This window comes from Erpetoichthys calabaricus, chromosome 9, assembly GCF_900747795.2.
Source record: "Erpetoichthys calabaricus chromosome 9, fErpCal1.3, whole genome shotgun sequence".
Lineage (NCBI taxonomy): Eukaryota > Metazoa > Chordata > Cladistia > Polypteriformes > Polypteridae > Erpetoichthys > Erpetoichthys calabaricus.
In genome coordinates this window covers 74,946,042-74,965,493 of record NC_041402.2, presented here as the reverse complement: position 1 = coordinate 74,965,493, position 19,452 = coordinate 74,946,042, and positions in this window count along the sequence as shown.

The following is a 19,452-nucleotide window of genomic DNA, read 5'->3' as shown; positions in this document are numbered from 1 at the left end:
GTATGACTGCTCCTTCAGGTGTTCTGGTTTTACTGAAATCCACAATAGGGACACAGTCCTTTGAGTCTCGCATACTCTGGTGTGCCTGAAAGATAGTCCATTATTCAGTACATAACAGGCTTATGCAACTACAAATTCTTGAGCTTACCCCTTAACAGGGATGCCTGGATAGTATTGAAAACATGTAAGAAATCAAAAAAACAAATCCTTGAAGAGAAGATTAATAATTGCATCTTTGGCTCTGATCATTGTGCAGTGAGTCCAAGTGGTCTTTTACAAGAGAACTAATAGTCTAGGAAAAGCCTCTCAAAGATCTTCATGATGTGGGATATAAAGGCCACTGGTGAATTAGGTTATAGATAGGTCTGCATAGGGTCCATGTCAATGTGATGCACAGTATCAAAGATGGCATTGATAAAAGACACAAATAATTTAAAGCCCTAAGAAACAAATTCAAATAAAACTAAACTGAAAATGAACTTGGAAATACCAAAAGCTATAGTAACTGTTTGTACTGTATATGAAAAACTAATTCAGGAAAATTACATTAAAAATTAAGAACGAAGCAATGTCATATTTATTACTATCGGGCTTGATGTTACTTTGGTTTTATTATACTCTTTGCACTTCTGATTCATTGCTCGTTTAAAGGCTTTGTTTAGGCTCCATTTACTGGTCCTTAATTTCCTATTCTTTGTCTTGCCTCTTACTTTTTCTTGAGGCAGAACACAGTGTGTAGATGTTATACAAAACTTTCCCTTTTGAAAATTGCACATAGCAGGTTTTATGACCTTAATGGTATTGGTGATTGGATGAAGAAGAAAAATCAGAGGATACAGCAAGTAAATTAAACTTGGATAAGAAAAAAAGGAGTATTGGGCACAGAACAATTAACATTTGGATAAAACACAATAATTCTGAAATTAACACCAAAAGTGTCATATTTTGACACAGATACATACATTTCTGCTTATTCAAAAGTTTGCATCTGAGGGGAGGATAATGTGAGCCATCTGGATAAAACAAAAGAGTTAGATGACAACTAATCTGCAAACTCACAAGGGATAAGGAGTACATCTGGTAAACGGATTTGTGTTTTCTATTTAGTAAAATTAATCTATGCATTTGAATACATTCATGTAAGTAACAACTTCACTATATTCAGTATACATGACAATACTACATGACTATTACTACTATCTGAAATAAGTGGAAAAGGAGTCAAAAGGGCAGTTAAAAATAAAGGTGGGACGTAATTCAATCATTCTGTGCAGCTGCCAGATAATTAACAATGGCAGTTAGTCCTGAGGCCCCCATGTTTATACAGGTGTTCTTAGTATGGGACAGAAAGCCGTACTGACTGGGAGTGCCAAGTAGGTTGAAGAATTGGAACCCAAGGTCACCTCTGCTTCTGGGTTATATGTTTGAATCTGTGGTAGTGCCAATCTGGTGTTGTCTGTGTTAAAAAGAGGATGGAGCGGAACATCAGGTAAACCAAAATCAGGTTATTTTATTCATTAAAGGATGGGTCATAGCCGTAGTGAGATATAATGGCCTGAAATTAAGAATGACCAAGCAAAAGTGGACAAAAAAGGAGCAAGAATCACACGGTAATGTGCTTCAGGGAAAGAATAGTGCAAAGCAGGGCTATTCAATTACAAATTAAGCTGGACCAGATTTTCAAACTAAGAAATTTAGCTGGGCCGGACATTTTCAGTAGCCGGTAAACAGTAGGTAATGACAAATTTTAAACCAACAAAAATTAATGTATTAAAAATAAGTAATATTTATTCATTGTTTCCCTTTCAAATTTGGTCACAACTGACACGGGCACATCAAAAAGTGCATAATAACAATATAAAGGCAATAACTGCATAGAATCTGAGGTAGTAGCAATACTTTTTTTTCACACTTTTGAAATTAAAAAAAACAAACATTTGGTCATATCTGACCTAAGCACAACTCAAAGTGCACAATGTTACAAATAACATTTTTTGCTTTTTGAAATAAAATAAATATTTTGGTCATATATGACCCAGGCACATCACAAAGTGCATTTAACAGAATAAAAAAGAACTATCAATGTTATCAAAGCTATCAGTGCACAAACCCATAACAAGTGTTAACGGTGACTAACACACACAAATGGAGTCTCTACTGCACACTGAGGGAACATTTAAAATCCTCATGTGTGATTAGCAGTGACTTTTTTGTAAAAAAAAAAAAAAAAAAAAAAAAAAAAGATGACGGGATACATACATTGCGTTTAATCAGGTTTGAGGTACTGTGAAAGAACATAGAGGCCAACAGTCAAAATGTTGCATGTGTTGTTTATTGGGTGAAAAAACAAACTGACAAATCATCAAGAATAATAATAATTATTATTTACTTTTATATAGCACTTTACTCACTACTCAAAGCGCTTTGCAAACTCCATGCAGGTAGGACCCAGGATGTGAACCCATGATCTCCTTATTGTGAGGCAGTGACACTTCCATTACGCCTCCTGTGTAGGTGTACTGTACTGCATAATATTGTACTTGATAGTTTAAACTTACAAACACAGAATTTCTAAAATCAAAGAATATTAACCACAGGTTAACAATGAGCTCTACATTCTACAAAAATGTTGTGAGGTAGTCCAGCAAAGCAATCAGTGCTTAATTTGATTGAGTTTTACAGAAAATTCTGCATGTTTTCATGAAATGCAGTCTTTCTAATTCACTCTTTGATTTGAGTGTCAATGGCTGACTTGTAACAGCCATGAATCTGCAGGATCAGAGCATGTGAGTGGAGGGCTAACCAATTGTTTGAAGAGAAGTGTGGAGACCGTGCTTGTCAGTAATAAGGCTATCATTGGAGTAAAATTATAGCCCATGTTCACACTCACTTGATGAAACTGGAATACAAAGAAGACTCAGCACACAATCGATTATTGAATCATTTAAATAAGTAGTCGAGAAGACTCAGCACACAATTGGTTATTGAATCATTTAAATAAGTAGTCGAAGCCACGACCAGCTGTAGTGGCCGAGGTGCTGATATAACATTGTACGGGTGCATACCATCACAAAAAAGAAATCACTGTACCATAGACTACTACCGTCACTTCTAGATACATAACAATGCACTGCATTGTGGGTTGAATGTTGCTAGGCAATGCAGAGTGTTGCATTCATGGTCTGTACTATTGTAGCAATTTATGTAGGAATTTCTGAAGGCTCGCAAAATGTTCTCCTCGTTTTTTTCTCTGTGTTTCTGGTGAGACCATGGGCTGGGCCACTTGGAGGTTGCTTTCACAAAGAAAACCAATATGATGATCAAAAACCAAGAGGTCAAAAAGTAGAAGCAAAAGGTCCTGTAACTAAAAATTCCTTGCCCTTGCTATACCAACATTTTTCAAAGACTCACTGAAGATTTTAGATTTTCCAAAAATCTGGATGCAGTGATACATATGCTGCTGTTTTTAAATGCAGAGCATAAGCAGCCCTAGGTGTTACTAGAGCTGGGTTAATGCTCTGGCCCAAGGAGGATGGAGATAGGTTAGGGCATCATGGTCTCTTACGTTTTGTATTGTATTTTCAAATGCTTAAAAAAAAATAAAAAAGATAGATAGATAGATAGATAGATAGATAGATAGATAGATAGATAGATAGATAGATAGATAGATAGATAGATAGATAGATAGATAGATAGATACTTTATTAATCCCAAGTGGAAATTGACATACTCCAGCAGCAGCATACTGATAAAGAAAATATTAAATTAAAGAGTGATAACAATGCAGGTATACAGACAGACAATAACTTTGAAGAGTTGCATAGTGTGGGGGAGCGACGATCTCCTCAGTCTGTCAGTGGAGCAGGAAAGTGACAGCAGTCTGTCGCTGAAGCTGCTCCTCTGTCTGGAGATGATACTGTTTAGTGGATGCAGTGGATTCTCCATGATTGACAGGAGCCTGCTCAGCACCCGTTGCTCTGCCACAGATGTCAAACTGTCCAGCTCTATGCCTACAATAGAGCCTGCCTTCCTCACCAGTTTGCCCAGGCGTGAGGCGTCCCTCTTCTTTATGCTGCCTCCCCAGGACACCACCGCATAGAAGAGGGCGCTCACCACAACCGTTTGATAGAACATCTGTAGCATCTTATTGCAGATGTTGAAGGACGCAAGCCTTCTAAGGAAGTATAGTCAAGCTCTGTCCTTTCTTAAACAGAGCATCAATATTGGCAGTCCAGTCTAATTTATCATCCAGGTATTTACAGGTCTGCACCCTCTGCACACAGTCACCTCTGATGATCACGGGGTCCATGAGGGGCCTGGGCCTCCTAAAATCCACCACCAGCTCCTTGGTTTTGCTGGTGTTCAGGTGTAGGTGGTTTGATTCGCACCATTTAACAAAGTCCTTGATTAGGTCCCTATACTCCTCCTCCTGCCCACTCCTGATGCAGCCCACGATAGCAGTGTCATCAGCGAACTTTTGCACGTGGCAGGACTCCGAGTTGTATTGGAAATCCAATGTATATAGGCTGAACAGGACTGGAGAAAGTACAGTCCCCTGTGGTACTCCTGTGTTGCTGACCACAATGTCAGACCTGCAGTTCCCGAGACGCACATACTGAGGTCTGTCTTTAAGATAGTCCACAATCCATGCTACCAGGTATGAATCTACTCCCATCTCTGCCAGCTTGTCCCTGAGGAGAAGAGGTTGGATGGTGTTGAAGGCGCTAGAGAAGTCCAGAAACATAATTCTTACAGCACCACTGCCTCTGTCCAAGTGGGAGAGGGATCGGTGTAGCATGTAAATGATGGCATCCTCTGCTCCCACCTTCTCCTGGTATGCAAACTGCAGAGGGTCGAGGGCGTGACGGACCTGTGTCCTCAGGTGGTGAAGCAGCAGCTGCTCCATGGTCTTCATCACATGCGACATCAGAGCGACAGGCCGGAAGTCATTCAGCTCACTAGGATGTGATATCTTTGGGACTGGGGTGATGCAAGATGTTTTCCAAAGCCTCTGGACTCTCCCCTGTTCCAGGCTCAGGTTGAAGATGCGCTGTAGAGGACTCCCCAGCTCCAATGCACAGGCCTTCAGCATTTGTGGCGATATGCCATCTGGACCCGCTGCTTTGCTGGCACAAAGTCTCCTCAGCTCTCTCTTACATGGGCTGCTGTAATTGTGGGTTGGGGGAAACTCTCTCCTATGCTGGTATCAGCAGAAGGATGGGTGGAGGGTGCAGTACTCCGAGGTGAGAGTGGGTTAGGCTTTCATTCAAAAGAACCAATAAAAGTCTCTGGAACTTAAAAGTCTAACTTGGTGGTTCACAAAGTGGGATGCTGGACATAAAGGAAATTCTAGGAAGGGCCTGAAGTTGTTTTGACTGTTCTGTTAAAGCATATGGAATAGCAGGATGTAACAGCACAAAGTGCTTCAGTATTACCTTGCATTTTTTTTAACAATTTTATTTGCCAGCTTGTAGATAGGAGTGTTATGTTGATTATAGATATTAATTTCTTCAAAATTGTTCTCTCAATCATTCCCTCAACAATCCCTTTTATTTATAGTCAGTAATCAAGATGGATAAGTGACTCATGTTTAACAAAAGTAAAATCAGAGAAAAATGGCATGTCATCTTTAAGTAACAAATACATTTACTGGAATAATGTGCTCAATAAGTCGATAATAAACATAAGGCAAACAGCAAGCACATAATGGAAGAGAAAATGAAAAAGCACAAACACAAAGATGAACTTCTACATGTGGATTTACATGCTTGCTTATAGAAGGTTTAGCCCTTATCCACTGTGTGTTTGGTGCTCGCCCATGGTAACTTAAAGCTTGTTAAACTTAAGAAACACTTGGAAACGAGGCATTCCATCCACAATAAAAAAAACAAAACAAAACAAAACAAACTGAATTCTCTTGTCGTAAGGACAGTGAGGTACGTGGTTAGAAGGAAATAAAGAAAAAGGAAAATTTCTCATAAAAGCACAAATGGTGGCCTTAATAGTCAAGTGCAAAAAAACGTACACAATTATTGACAGCCTCGTTTGTCCAGTTGCTGTTTCAGTGATTAAAGTCGTGCACAGTGATACGTTTGCTTTCCAGGCTGAAAAAGGACATGTTTTTTAAGAAATTAAAGATCAGTTGACTGAAGGGGCCTTACACAGTTTAAAATTTGCACTCCAATCAACTGATAGACGTTTGCCTGCTGAGCTGTGTGAATTTGTTAAATGCTGCTTTGATAAATTTCAAGTCAATTATTTGTTAAAAGAAATAACATTTAGTTGAGGGAATGATGACCAATCATGATTTTTAAGGTGAAACTGGAGAAAAAAAGGTTGGAAAACTGAGAATCTAACTGGTCAAAGTGAGACAAGTTCCTAAATTAGTTACATGGCATTTATTTGTCCTCTATGGGAAGCTGTCATATTCTCCCTTCTTTGATTATCTTGAAGTCATGTGGCAATATGTTGATTGCAAAGTGTAATATGGTTTGTTTTTATTAGGTTTGTGCTTTAAATTTTCTGTGTTTCGTGTTATGACTGTTATTCACTTGATTTTTTTCATTCCATTTCATTATTTCCCCCCCACTTCTTTTATTGTTTTAGAAAACAGGGATGGGGCTAGGGGTCACACATGTCACAGCCAGGGTACCAAATTGGATTAATCTAGCCCTGGGCATCCCCTAGATGTTCTGTCAAGGCTGGCAACAGGCATGGTAAATACTAACAAGATGTCATCAGATATAAAATAAAAGCTACAAAATAGTGGTGTGATGTCAGAAAACAAACAGCCTTAATTCAAAATGATAACCTGTCATGGTTCAGCCAGGGTAGCTGCCCCAGTTCATATTTGTTTGTTTAAAGTTTTCGTTATCATTCAAAATTATTTTTCATAATCTTAGAAATTATTTTAATGGTTTTGTTTTGCCTTTATTGTGCTTATGTAATATCGTGTTTATTATAGACATTGTGTTGTTTACCAATTATCTTTTAATTTGTCTTTTGGTTTGAGATCCTTGGATTTGCTTCTTCAGATTTTTGCTTTTTTGGTCTTTACCTTTTTTTAAAAATCCATTCTTTCATTATAATATAACTTTTGATTTCTTTGTCACAGAGCAGAGGTATTCAATGGCTTTTCCCACCTTAATTTAAGAATACTGACAGTTTCCTCTGTGGGACACTGCCATTTCAAAGTTGCTTCTGTATGTTGCAATAAACTCACAAATAAATCAAAAGCAATAATGGTAAATTTACACTGCCAAGGGTGTCCTCATTCAAATAAATCATATTTCCATTTTGTCTGCTGTCTTTCCTTAGTAAAATATGTGATTTGGACAAACATATGCAGAGGTGAGCAGTGAATAGTGAATCTGTTTTTATCAAAGATCCCACATGCGTTGAGCAAATTACAGTGGAAAGGCTCATTACAACGGGACTGCTGAGGTTCAGTGCATTCCAATGTATAGTTGCCTATGAATGGCCATTCATACTACATGTCACAATTGTGCGCAAAAGGAAAGAAATAAATTAGGTGTGTGGCTGCTCATCTTCACAAGTTTCTACTTAGAGTGCATGGGGAATATGCAGATAATAATAATAATAATAATAATAATAAATTACATTTATATAGCGCTTTTCTCAGTACTCAAAGCGCTATCCAGATGACATGCAATAATATCAGTCTGCACTAGGGAAATACCTTTTTAAGCAAAAAACCAAAAAAAAACAAAAAAAAAAAAAACATGAGGGTGAGGAGTCCTAGAAAAGTCACAGAATGCTAGTGATACAGAATATGAAGACCTAGAGTTCTATTGAGAACAATGTGTTTGCTGAATGACTAGATGCTTCTTGATTTGTAACTACTGCTTTTAAGTATAACTTTGAAGTGTTGTGGTGTACAGTTTTATAGATGAAGCGTCACAGATTAATTACCATACCCAAAAACTTTCTGCTGCATGTTCTCCCTATGTTAGTTTGAGCAGTGCTCTTTCAATTTTAACTTACATTACTGACGTTTCTTAGCGTACCTGTGCCACTCCTTTGATCAAATGTCACGAGCACATGTGGGAAAAAAAAACTGTTTCACCCACTGACTTTTTGACAGTACAGTCCCCCTCCTGCGCCATGATAGGCAGCACCATGCAATATTTTTTACATTATATATAATTGCGCTCGCTTCAACCCCTCTGCCTAACCCATGCAATGAGCACGATAAAACAAAATAAAATCAAAGAGCAGCCCTTTTTAATCAAGCATGATAAGAAATTGGGTCAAAAAACGCAGCTCTGTTGTCTGGCTATGATCCAAAAGTGACTGAGAAACACTGGTTTAGGTGTATGTGTGAGATGTGTGACTAGCTCTGGTGCCTTGTCCATGGCTGTTATTTGCCCATGGCTGTTATCATGCCCAGGGCTGCTATGAAAGGCAATGTTCCCACCTCTGTATCCCAGCACTGGAAGAAGCTGCTATGAAAATGTGTTCATGTACTTAAAATTATTACTGACGTGAAATGCAAAGAAAAAACAACAAAAAACAAAGAATACATAACAAAGAAACTTTGTATTTAAGCATGGAAAAAATAAACTCTTTGACAGAAGGCAAGAGACCATATGTCCTTTGGTAACTGATACACACTAGCTGAAGTTGCTCAGAGGGGTCATTCACATTTTCTCCTTTTTATTATTTTCTAACCTCTTTAATTTATAATGAGCACATCTAAATTATTATTTCCTTCCATTTTACCACAATGTCTTTTAAACAGAGAAGGTCTCACAAGTGGTCTGCAAGCTCAATAAAGAAATCCCCTAAAGTACAGGAAGACACAGTAATGGGATCCAACAGTCTAACATGGAGATTCTTCTTGATAACATAAAGTCCATTATGACTGAACAACAGGTGGCCACAAAAACCTCCACCCACATTTTCTGGTAATAAATCTCAATCTACACACATGCAAAAGATGATGTCTATGGAGTTTGGGAAATTGTCCAAAACTACAGATTTACATGTAAAACATATTAAAATGTTGGAGGACCATGCCACTTTCTTAAACAAAATCCTGACAGAGCTTGAAGACTGAAACCTGGAGACACCATCCCTTCCGGATTTTGCACCTGCTGTGGCATGATACCATTGCAATCATATTTAGGATCATGACTCCACTCATATCATCCCCCTTACCCTGAAACTCTTGAACTTCACAGACTGGGAACCTCTCCTTAGGAGGTAAGAAGGAATCCCAGCCCATCTGATAATGCTGACTGTATTTTATTCCTTCCAGAATTCAGCAGATCTTCCATTTAATTAAGAATGTCCCCTATGCCAAGAAAAGTCAGAGAAGTGGGTCAGCATCTATTTTGTTTGCATCCAAGTCATATTACATACTATGGGTGTTACGATGATCCCAGGCATGCTATGGATGTTATTGACAGTTTCTGTTCTATCAGTTCCTTCCCACTGTAATTTTACCTTATGGCTTCTCCTTCCCAGGAGTCATTTTTTGTGATTATAGCACATTCCACTTCCTGAATATATTTGCTGTAATAATGTAATGCTTTAACTTTACTGTTCAGTGATGCTTAATTGCTTGCCTTAATTAATTGTCACAGTTCATTGCACACAAGATCACGCTGCTCGTTATTTACTTTTTTCTTGCTAAACCAAATTTCTTTGCTAAATTTAAGGGGGAAGGTGGGGAGTATATTTTAGATTTCCTCTTGTTAAGACCTTTCTTCTCCAGGGGATGCAGATGGTCCTTTTAACTCTCACCTGATGGATCTCCTCCTGAAAGACAGGAGGAGTGCAGCTTTGTTTTCTCTCTGTGCTGGATTTGTTTCTGAACAATCTTCTTTATTTTTTATTACTTCAACAGTTATAGCTTGTTCAGTGTGGAGCTGGGGAACTATGCAATGCTAATTTTCTCTGGTAGGCTGGCAGGTAGTGGGGTGGCCGTATGATATTTTTTTCTTTTTATAGGATTTTACGTCAGCTTTTCTTGTATCTTGACCATGACTTTTTGGTCAACATACTCTCTAGTTAGAGCCTAATTTTCAGTACTACTGTTTATATGTTATTTATTTCACTATGACTGTTCAGTGATGTTAGCTACTACTGAATTGTTGATTTATGTGACAGCATTATATACAGTACTTCATTTGTATCCATTGCTGGGTAAGCATGTTAATCTTTTCTCCATGTTCTTGATAAGAATGATGTTACTTCTTTAATAGCTGCAAGTTTCTTGTGTTGCCAATAAGCTCAATTCTGTTTGCACCACACAACTTTATTTTGCAGAGTTTCCATTTTAGAGATATGAGTTATTATGTCTCATCTACATCTTGTTTGATTAATAAAAATGTAATAGTAAAATTGTCACATCAATGTTAAATCTTGTGGTTGAAAATGAACTACTGCTTATAAAGTAGGCTTTAATATACACTTAAAATCTTATTGCCCTAATTACAATGTAATCCTTATCCAGCCCATTCTCACATCAACCTATGCTAATTTTAAATATTTTAATAGGCCTCATCCAATAGGCAATATCTGACATGAATGAACTAAGATCCGATTCTTTTATTTTTTTCATTTATTGCAACTTATAAATTATTAAAGTTATATTTTTTAAAGCCATATTTCTTAATAACAAACATAATTTGTTATTTTTAGGTTTTCTATAAGAGTCAAATTTTGTTCTGCTTGCTTTTAACTTGTTGGAAAGATTTACATGCCAACCCCTGCAACTAGTGATATCTCATAATTACGTGGTTAAGAAAGAAAGTAGATATGACTGCCTCCTTTGCTCTTCTTCTCTACTCCATTATGCTTTCCCAAATGTGGCTAAAATCCAACAGACACATGCTGTGTTCTGTTTGAAGTGGGAAGTCAGAATTTCCAACTGGAATGTCTCCTTCAGTCATATCACCAACTCCGAAACTCTGTCAAATCCGACTTTAGTTTATGACATCAATACAAAATGGCAATGCACACCGTGAACTTTACTGGAAGCCGTAGTATTATACTGTTTATTAACACATCTGTCTATTTGTATCTCATTAAATCAGTCATACACACAAGGCTGTACTTCCATCCGTAGACATGGTGCTACAGGGTTTGGATGTTCAAAATACTGTATAATGCATTGTTATCAACTGCTGTTTATTACGATGAAGCAAACACAACAAAGGTCTACCCAGATGTGTCCATATTAGTTTTCCGAATGTTTTACTGGAACACAATCAACTCGTGTGGCTTTATTTCCATCCATCCATCCATTTTCCAACCCGCTGAATCTGAACACAGGGTCACGGGGGTCTGCTGGAGCCAATCCCAGCCAACATAGGGCACAAGGCAGGAAACAATCTTGGGTAGGGTGCCAACCCACCGCAGGACACACACAAACACACCCACACACCAAGCACACACTAGGGCCAATTTAGAAGGCTTTATTTCCAACTTCAACATATGACTTCCGAGGTAAATTGAATGCAGCAATAGAAACCAACATTCTTCAAGTGGTGTTTTTGGCATGAAAATTTTGGTGGGGCAATAAAAGATCTTATGTTTGACCAAGATTTGTTCCCTCATTTATGTTTATGTTCCATTTTCTTGCTTTTTCTGTTGTTTGTGAATTATTATTTTTCATGTGTTTTATTGTTTTGTTAAAATATTATTTATTACTTATATATGGTGTATGTAAGCTTTAAGGCTACTCTCCTTGTGTTCTGTGGGTGAAACCAAGAGGTGGGGCTCCCTTTATATTTTGGCTAAGGATTTAGGACCCTAACACTTTCACTGAATATTGAGAAGTTCAATTCAAGTCTTATATAACTTTGATTTGATTTTTAGTTACTGATTTTTGCTTCTGTTTATTTGATTTTGCCTTTGCGGATTCTTATTTGTTTTGTTTAACCTTTTCTCCTTTTTTGTGCTTATTATTTTGTTATTTAATAAATTCTTGGAAATATAAAGAACTCTGTTTTGTTTTTGTAATTCAAGTGAGAAGGTTTATGGCGTCTCCCTTGAAGGGCATTTTTATCTATTTAATGTGTTTTTGAACTATTCAAGCCTGAGCACTGTTTTGGGCCTATGCAGGCCTAAAACCATTCCTTTTCAGTTTGGGTCCAGACTACCTGAGGGGAGGCCTAATTCCTTAGCAAATTCATGAAGTCTTGGTCTGGCTTTCTGTGATATTTCAAGGCCTGAACCTCCTTTTGATATCTGATATTCACAGCATCAAAATTTTCCTATATGTGTTCAGCCTTTTTTAATATATACCTTAATGTATCTAAGTAATAATATATGTTCCTACTTTTCTAACAAGTTCACATGCAATTCACATCACAAAAAATCAGTCAAAGGTTAGGATGCTGGTGCCAGGTCTTTCTCAATTCACATGAAATCAATCTGATGCCCCCTGACAATAGTGCCACCTGACAAAATATAGCCATATAGATTTAAATGCAAAGAAAAGTTGGAGCCTTGCAACCACCTTCTCCCCAACAAAAATGCATTGGTTATGAACTGCCTAAAACAAAACAGCAACATCTCAAGTTTAGAATGAAATGGGTTTGAGGTGAAAAAAAAAGACAAGATGCAACAATATGGAAATAATATGCATAAAACACTCGCTCCATGACTGAAACTGCACACTGACAATCTGGTAGCAATGCTACCTATCACGTAGCCAGGTGTTTGCTGGTCAGTGTGAGACCATCAAACAATTGAAAAAAAAATTCAATGACATACCTGTTTTTTTTCCTAAATGGGATTCTGGGCTTCTTTGAAACAGGAGCATAACACTGCTTTTCCAAGAAGTGGCAGGAGCTGGCCTAGGCTTTCTTGGTGGCTTTTTCAAATTTCCTCCTCAGTAGTGGGTGAAAATTAAAATGCAGCTTAATATCCATTGCATGGCCTTCAGTGGAAAAAACTCAAAATAGAAATCCAAATGGCAAATTTGAAGAAAAAGAAAAAAAAAACACAAATAACAAACAGTCCTTATTTTAATAAGTCCGGTCATCCTCAAGCCTCAGTGCTAAACTTGAAAGTTCAGGTTGCACATACACAGAAACTGCCAAAGGTATAGAGGGTGCTGAAGGGCTAATTATTCTGACACCTAACTCAAAGACAATTTCACATGCTTCAAAAAGTAGTATTTTTCTACATAAGTGATTACATTGAGCATGTAATATAAAATAAAAAAAAAATTAAAAAAAAACTTGCTTAAGATCGCAAAGTAGAGGGTTGTTATAACAACTTTTATAACAATTTTATAAATTACTGAGAAAGCACCACTGCATACTACCCAGATAAAAAACACCAGAAACATATTTAGTATTACTAATACTGTAAATATAATCTATAAGGTGAAACATATTCATACAGAATAAGGTTAAAAGTAAGTCGATATTATAACTAATAATGTGGGGTAATTTATTAACTATGATTAATAGTTTTTTTTCAAAAGAGATAGAGGTAATTGTAGCAATGCAGTAATACAGTTAGTAATGAATAGTATACTATTAACTTGTCAAATCTCATACTGTTAACACCCTTAACAGTCTATGACTTTAGAAACAGCTATACATTAATAAAAACAATATCAACACAGCAGTTTGGGCCATTATTTTGCATTATTAACAAAGTGTAAAATACTAATTAAGAGTGTATAATTACACGTATAAAAAGAAAAATATGAACAAGACTGAAAAAGTAAAGCTATTAATTTAAAAGAAGAAAATAATTTAATAAATAAAAGCAATAAGTTAAAAATTATAATTTAAAGTGAAAATAAAAACATTTGTATTAGCAGTAATTCAATGTGAGTAGTATTTTTATGTGACCACAGACTTTTTTGACAGCTGTACTACATACATACTACATATAAAACATTGAGTCTACAGCTGTATAGTATCTACTTATATTGTACAATCTTTACAGCATCAGAGTAACTCACATTTCTAACTAATGCAGTGTCAGAACAGCAAAGAGAGAAGTAAACAAAACATATTACAGTAATATCTACTTATAACATTAGCAAATATCAGCTACATTTGGGTTACAGAAAAATTTCTGCTGCTTTGAAGGTCCCAATGAGCACAGTGGCCTCCATCTTCCGTAAGTGGAAGAAGTTCGAAACCACCAGGACTCTTCCTACAGCTGGCCGGCCATCTAAACTGAGCGATCAGGGGAGAAAGGCCTTAGTCAGGGAGGTGACCAAGAACCCGATGGTCACTCTGTCAGAGCTCCAGTGGTCCTCTGTGGAGAGAGGAGAACCTTCCAGAAGGACAACCATCTCTGCAGCAATCCACCAATCAGGCCTGTATGGTAGAGTGGCCAGATGGAAGCCACTCCTTAGTAAAAGGCACATGGCAGCCCACCTGGAGTTTGCCAAAAGGCACCTGAAGGACTATCAGACCATGAGAAAGAAAATTCTCTGGTCTGATGAGACAAAGATTGAACTCTTTGGTATGAATGCCTGGCGTCACGTTTGGAGGAAACCTGGCACCATCCCTACAGTGAAGCATGGTAGTGGCAGCATCATGCTGTGGGAATGTTTTTCAGGGCAGGAACTGGGAGACTAGTTAGGATAAATGGAAAGATGACTGCAGCAATGTACAGAGACATCCTGGATGAAAACCTGCTCCAGAGCACTCTTGACCTCATACTGGGGTGACGGTTCATCTTTCAGCAGGACAAAGACCCTAAGCACACAGCCAAGATATCAAAGGAGTAGCTTAAGGACAACTCTATGAATGTCCTTGAGTGGCCCAGCCAGAGCCCAGAATTGAATCCCATTGAACATCTCTGGAGAGATCTTAAAATGGCTGTGCACCGATGCTTCCTATCCAACCTGATGGAGATTGAGAGGTGCTGCAAAGAGGAATGAGCGAAACTGGCCAAGGATAGGTGTGCCAAGCTTGTGGCATCATATTCAAAAAGACTTGAGGCTGTAATTGCTGCCAAAGGTGCATCGACAAAGTATTGAACAAAGGCTGTGAATACTTATGTACATGTGAATTCTCAGTTTTTTTATTTTTAATAAATTTGCAAAAAACCTCAAGTAAACTTTTTTCATGTTGTCATTATGGGGTGTTGATTGAGAGCTTGCGCAGGCACTTATCCTCTACTTTCAGTATAAGACCTGCATCAGCTTCGTCAGTATGCACCTCTTACTATAGACTTTGTCTGACACCCTTTTTGGCTTATGTGCTCTGTACTGTAGGGAGTTTTACAAAAGTACTAAAGTGCAGGAAATCCAAAAGAAATTCGAAATAAATCAGAATAATGTCAGTGGAGATTTTGATTCAAGCACTGATGCTTAACATTCTAACAACACTAACTCTAGACTGCCTATCTTTTTCCACTTTGAGGGAAAATTACTTTTGTATTTTCTCACTTCTTCCTGGGTGCCCCTGTCTCTACATGCCACTGACATCCATTTCTAGCATGACAAGGTGCTTCCTCTTCTCTCTCTCCTAGCACTTTGCGTAGTACTGCCCGTTTTGTACTTCTCTTTCCTGTTTCTAAACCACTCACTGGGCTAGCTATCATTGCAACTACAGCTCTACAAAAATGACAGACATCAATGACATTATATTTCTATCGTGTTCTTTTTTAACATGTGGGCAGCCACTTTCACAATGTATGCATATTCCTGTTTGTTAACATTTCTCATTATTATTAGCCATTTATATATTTTTTTCAATTTCAAACAAAAGGCTGCAATGCAGAGCTCAAGCATAACCTAACATGCAGCAGAATCAGAATCTTCACAGTGATTTTCTGCCACCCCCAAAAGTGCATGCGACCTTGTCTCACTTACTCTGACAGAGAATTATTTCAAGAAGCAGAGCTGGACCCCAAGCGATGTGTTGCAGTTGTTTTTCAAAGCTGCTTTTTTGCAAGAAGAACAGGGCAGATGCTGTGGGTTGAAGATTCTGAGCCAAGAGTCTTGAAGAATACTGCTGAGATTTGAACTGCAGGCAATCATTCATTTCAAATAGTATTATGACAGGACTAGCTTTAGGTTGTTTGGTGCTATTATAGTTTCAAAACTGTCAACATATAATTTAGAATCATACATATATGCAGGCAAAAATTTTTGTGTATACTTTGAAAAAAAATAACACACTAAAAAGATTTATATAAAGAAATGATACAGTTAACTGAACACAGATATTGTTGATATTAAAGTGATTTTCCAGAAACGTGGTCAGGTTTTCAGGTCTGTAATTATTATTGACAGGAAAATATAATATAAAATTTTAAACATTTAGCTGTTGAAACTATGACAGAGGTGGATTTTGGCCACATCTACATGATGAATCTCTGGACACACCTCTTGTTCATTGTTATCTTATGGAGGAAATTTTTCAGGTATTAAGATAGATAGATCAATAGATACTTAATTTTCCCTGAGGGGAAAGTAAAATTTATATATATATATATGATCTCTCCATAGTCCGATCGTAATCTGATTATTTGGGTAGTTATCTACCAATTAATGCTTGTGGTTGGTCGGCCAGCTCGCAAACTATTTATCACCCCCTCTCAGTTGTGAGAAGCAGATCATAGACATGCTATACAATATCTGTCAAATAGTACAAAGAATACATGACGTGTGTTATAATAAGTTTGTTATAATATTAAGTTTAATGTCACCGTCTCTGTGCAAATTGTTTTATGGATTCATTCACACATGCAGACCAAGTATGGCACACAGGGGCTAGGCTGCATTTAGAAACCACTAGTCTAGCAGTTTGGAGAATGAGACAACTGCAAGTAGGCATTGTGCTATTCCTGTATTTAGGGAGGTGGGGTTGAGTTCTTTCCTGTCCTTGTTTGGAGATCAGAGAAAAAGCCTGCACGTGGAGCAACCAGTATATAAGGCTTGGACTGCTGCCAAGACACTTTGAAGCCTGTGGACAGACGAATGGGTGATTGCGTCATTCGTCCCGAAAATCCTTTCAGCGCAGCGATGGAAAATGGCAGACTGTATACATCAAGTTCCCACCTTGATATTGTCATGCTATAGCTTCCTCCGTCTGTAATGCCGCATAAAGTCGTCAGTAAAGAAAGCTAAGGTATATCTTTTTCTCTTATGTGATTATTCACTGTCGTATCACTATGGAAGGCATATCACCTTTTAATATCATATCTCTATATTTTTCAGTTACTTAAAACGCCGCAATTTCAAAAGAACACATTTCCGGAAAGCTAGTGCCTCCTAAGGAAACAATGTGTTTCACCCTAATTGGGGCTCATCAGGCATTTGCACCTTTGCTTCCCCTTGTGGGGATCGTACCTTAGACGTCAGCATCTGAGTTTCACCACGGCAACTAGTTTGCTTACTTTTCAGGGTGAAGATTGGAGTATTACATCCATAGGTCTGATCATAATCATATTATTTGGGTGGTTACCCTGATGTCCAAGATTCTGGTAGCCTTTCATGGGGTTGTGTTTTCAGTTCCACCTTTCCAGTTCCTTTTTGAGGACTGCGAAGAACAGGGTATAAAGCATCAGGAATTATTAAACTTCACGCTCCACAATTTTTCTCTTTTGTTCTGCAGCTTACAAACAAAAGGAGGCACAGTAAACTGTGATGGGGTTAACCATGAGTAGCACTGAGTAAGTGAAGCTCTAGCTGAAGATCAAATGATTGTTCAGCTAATCAAAACAGGATAACATTTTTAAACTTTGAATCAATGGAACCCTTCTGAATGAATAAAACACTCAGTAACTACATTAGAGTACAAGCACTTGGATGTTTTCTGCATGAACAAGTTTAGTGGTTCAACTGGAAGCCCTTATCTATTTGTGTTTTTAGTTTGAAAAGAAACATTTTACAGGACCTATTTGTTCAAAGTGCTAATAAAATATGTGTTCACTTCAAATTGTAATGATTTTTTTCTTCAACACCTAAGTCTATCTGGTAGTCTGACCTAAGAAGAAAAAAGGAAACTGGTAATGCTACTGTAAATGGTAATGAATAATGAATAAGGGACACAATTTATTTCAACCAGAAAGAACTTTATGCAGATGAACTTTGCGTCTGTACTAATAGTGCCACTGCTGTTGCAATCAACTGTCTCACTCTGAACACTCACTAGCAATGACCAGTATGGCATTGATCTTATACATGTCCACTAAATTATATTGATTTTCCAGAAGAGCACCTGTATTACTGTTTGAAAGGGCTGCTATAATAATACTGTATTCTAATACATTCAACAATGACAAGCTATAACATAATGGTAGAAAATTAACAAGTTACCTTTTGATTTACAGTCCAACACCTTAGCCACTATGCCATAAAACACAAAACAGTATAAATAATTGACATTATACAGTTCAGACTGTGCACTGATCCTCACTTGTACCCTGAACCATCAAATGCATGTTTCCTCAGTCAATGTACAATAAAAAACTCCTCCTTGAGTAAATAGTAAGTTTTCATACCAAGTTAATGCGTTTTTTAAACTTAATTGTACGTGTGGTTGAAAAAAACCTTTACACTCCACAATGCAAAAATATAAGAGAGATGACATCACATTCTCTTAAAGTCTTGAAGTCTAAATTTATCAGTTACAGAAAGAGGTTACTATGATGAGATATTTTTCAAAGACTATAACAGGATTTACATTTGGTACATCTTGATTAGAAAGAAGTGTACTTTCAGTATGCTAATGAAGTGAGTTATACTTGCCACACAGATGTTGTTCAGTTTTGCCTTAAACATGAAACAATTATGTGTATTTAATGAAATAATAGTTACTTTCATCCACTTGAACATTCTCTAAACTTTTTTTTTAATATTTTTTGTAATTAAGAAAATGTAACAGGTACAAGGTAGCAAAAGGACAGCAGTAAATTAAAGTCTACAAACAAAAACATAACTGTGCTGACTTCCACTTACTGTCTTCAGTCAATCTGCTATAACAGAAATGGCTGGAAGAAACCAGTACTAACATGGAAATAATTTGTTCATTTTATATAGAAGGTATTCCAGTGGAGAATCAAATCATGTTCCAAGCACTGTATGTCAGTTACATAGACCATACAATATATAAAAAATTCAACAACTAAATATTCAGAACTCTTAATAATTTTATGATAAAATCAATGGTTATTACAAGTTTCATGCCTAGTTACATTTTTCTAGTTCCCATTCTGATATATTGATGTCTTACAATTACAATAACAAGTAACAAATTTACTCAAAACAATGGACAAAATTGCAGCTGCTGTTCTTCATAAAGGGGTTGTTTACAATTTAAAAGCATTGAAAATGCTGATATTGCATGTGTGACAGATGGCCGGGGCTCATGTCTGGCCGGACGCCCCATCACCACATCTGCCAGGGGTAGGAAGCCCAGTATCTCCCCCTGGACGCTAGATGGCAGCATCCCTGGGTTACAGCGGTGCCTCAGATTCCCCCAGGGCTTCATGGGG